At 37.8% G+C, this 3335-nt stretch overlaps 1 non-coding gene across 1 annotated transcript; it reads right to left on the bottom strand.

Annotated features, from left to right (window-relative positions):
* Positions 1-1761: 1761 nt before the first annotated feature.
* Positions 1762-1868, bottom strand: LOC122072418. Its single transcript, XR_006138434.1, has one exon. It is a non-coding gene; the product is annotated as a small nucleolar RNA R71 (small nucleolar RNA).
* Positions 1869-3335: the final 1467 nt, after the last annotated feature.

Here is a 3335-nt window from a genome sequence, read left to right as displayed (position 1 = left end):
TTTCTCTAACTCTAGTTCTAGGTTTATGCTTTAATCACTTTTGTAATAGCTTTTTATGTCAATTAATGCAAGCACTCTTTTATTCTTCTTCAGCATTTTATATTTATGATTTATGCAATTGAGTTGTAATTTTTAAAGTTATAGTTCTAGGCTTAGATCTAGGTGACAAGATCACGAGCCGTGAAGCATCTTTTTTTTTTTTGTTCAGTTTTTTTTTTCAAGATTTGTTTTCTCTAGTACTAGAAATCTCAGATTTGGTTTATTCCAAATCTGATTTTTAGTACTGGTAGTATCTCAAATCACCCAACCTTTCAAGTTCAAGCATTGATTCAAGTAAGTAGGCTCCTTCAGTAATCTTCTCTCCCCCTCTCATTCCCTCTTCTAACTACCTTTTATTTTTTAATTTACGATTTTAATTTCAGTCGTTACATTATTGCTATCCCTTTCCCCTAAGGTTCATGGCTAGTGTATGTGTTGGCTTTGCCCCTCCTAGCTATAGAACCATCAATTTATTGCTTTTATTTTAATTGTCTCCCTTTCCCATAAGCCAAGTAGAGTAACCCTTGTGAAGCTCATATTATGATGCATCCCTTGGGCTAAGTAGAGAAGCCTACTTATGAGTCTCTCTTTACCTTTATCCCCTTTCTTTTACATTATTTTTATTTCAGTACTTTTTTCCTTTTTTTTTTTTTAATTGCATGGGTTGTTTATTTTCAGTTATTTATTTATTTAATTATGTGGCTTGCGTCTTTAAATTCTTAGATGACGAATGATTAGGACGTTATTTTAGATACATATGTTTTGGACGGTAATCAGAATTAGATCACAACCATTAATCATTTCACTTTCGCATTATTAAAAGAAAAAAAATAAAGTGGTTGCTCTCCCTGTGTTCAACCCATAGCTACACTAATCCGTATGCTTGTGGCTACATTTTAAAATATCAAATAAGTTTTTGGCGTCATTGCCGGGGAGATAGTTCTATGTTATTTTTTGTTTTCTTTTGGTAAATCGGAGTGCTTTGTTTGCTTTGTTTTGTTTTCCTTTTCTTTTATTGAATTCTTGAGAAGAACAACTTGCAATAATAGTTGTATCGGTGGAGGTCGCCATGCCTCACAGTATGATAAAGACAGTTTTTGCCCTGTAGCAGTACCTCAGGAATTGACCTAAGCAACCCCGGATCCCTGCCGGTAAGCTCCCAAAAAGAAAAAAAAGGGTTTTGCTATCCATTCTTTTGTGCATGTCTTACTCTAGTTGTGGATAGTTTTCTGTTACATGAGTGTTAGGTGGGTACGTAATACTAAGAATCGGTTAGAAAGAAGAGATCCAACAAGTAGTGACCCTATACGTTTGCTCTCTTTAAATCCTTTCAATATGGGAGACCAACATCAAAACCCTTCACCTAAATCTCTAAAAGATAGGTTGTACCCTGCTAGAACATCCCAATCTTCCTGTAGAGTTCTACCACAAGCCCAGGGCAATAATTTTGAACTTAAATCTCAATACATCACTATGTTGCCCCACTTCCATGGGTTGACCTCTGAGGATGCATACCTATTTCTAAGGGAGTTTGAAGAGGTATGTGTTCTAATTAAGATCCAACAGCTTTCTGATGATGCTGTTAAGCTTAGGTTTATCACTTTTGCATTAAAAGACCAAGCTAAGAAGTGGTTGTATGGGTTACCCACAAATTCCATAACCTCATGGGAACAGTTCACAATTGTCTTCCTTAAGAAGTTTTTCCCAAGTCACAAGACCAATAAGCTTAGAAATGACATCCTTCAGTTTAAGCAAAAGCCTAGTGAGTCCTTTTCCAAACTTATGGAGAGATTCAAGGATCTACTCCAAGAATGCCCTCACCATGGCCTAGACTTATGGCATTTATGTCAAATAATTTATGATAGTAATGATTACCCAACGGAATAAATGATAGAGTCTATGTGCCCTGAGGGATTCACATCCTTTACAGATGAAGGAAAGGCATGGAAATTCTTACTTGACTTAGCTGACAAAACTCGTGAGTGAGAATCAACCCAAGAGAGTGAAAGAACTATAGGATGAAAAGGATATTTTCTGGATGAGATAGTAGCCAAGGAAGCCCATTTGGATAGCCTAATCAAGAGAATTGAGGCTATTGTTCCTAGAGAGCCATTACCATTCAATTTGGCTAAGATTTGTGCTTGGTGCCAGTCCCCTGGACATGTCATAGAAGAATGCCCCAACTCCTCTGGGGTCACTTCTAATGATAGTGTTAATGCCTTATACCAGAATAATCCATATAGTAACACAGGATGGAGAAATCACCCAAATTTCTCTTGGAATCAGGGCAACCAAGCAGGGCCTTCCAATTTCCATAATCAAGGTCAACCTGGACTCCAAAGGCCTCCCTTTGCACAACAATCTTTTTTCCAAAATACTTTTCCTATGTCAAATGTAGGACCTCAAGCTAGTTTTCCTAGGGCCCCTCTCCTATCATCTTATTAGCAACCCCTTGGGTTTACCAATACTGGAGAGGCAAGTAGAATAAGTGACTTGAAAAAAAATATGGCCCTCCTCATGACAAGCCATCAAAATCTTATGAGAGAACTCACTCAAGTTGTCTCAATTATGCGTGAGAGGGATAAAAGAGCTTTACCCAGTTAACAAGAGCCTAACCCTAGGCATCATCAGCCTGTTAGTTCACAAACACCAACTAATGCACCACTGAATATAGTACAAGGTCAGACCCAACAAGGGCCCTCTAACCAATGTAATATTGTTTATACCCTTAGGAGTGGTAGAGAGTACCAACAGAGCGTTCCTAAATCTTCCCCATCTATTACTCTTATTAACTCTCCTTCAGTTGAGGACACAAGTGTGCCTCTTGTTCCAGGTTCGTCTGATGAGCCTAAAAATTCTTTTGAAACTAAAGATGATTTGGTTGAGGAAACCAAAAATGATTCTTCTGAAAAAGGGCAAATCCCTAATAGTCCTTATGTTCATCCTATCCCATTTCCTAATCGCTTGGTACACAAAAAGAAGACTGCTTCCATGGATAAAATTTTAGAAGTCTTCAAAAAGATAGAAGTGAACATCCCTCTTTTGGATGCCATATTCTAGATCCCCGCCTATGCAAAGGTACTGAAAGATTTGTGTACTCAAAACGTATCACTAGTGTGCCCAAAAAGGCGTTCTTGGTAGGTAACATTAGTTCTATAATTACTCAGCCTATAACAGCCAAGTATTAGGGAGCCCTACCATATCTTGTGTCATAGGCAACACCTACATTGAGCATGCCTTACTTGACCTTGGTGCAAGTGTGAATCTTTTACCTTACCATGTGTACAAGCAACTTG

Source organism: Macadamia integrifolia, chromosome 2 (assembly GCF_013358625.1).
Source record: "Macadamia integrifolia cultivar HAES 741 chromosome 2, SCU_Mint_v3, whole genome shotgun sequence".
Lineage (NCBI taxonomy): Eukaryota > Viridiplantae > Streptophyta > Magnoliopsida > Proteales > Proteaceae > Macadamia > Macadamia integrifolia.
Note: the sequence above shows the minus strand (reverse complement) of the source record. Positions and strands in the feature narration are given on the sequence as shown.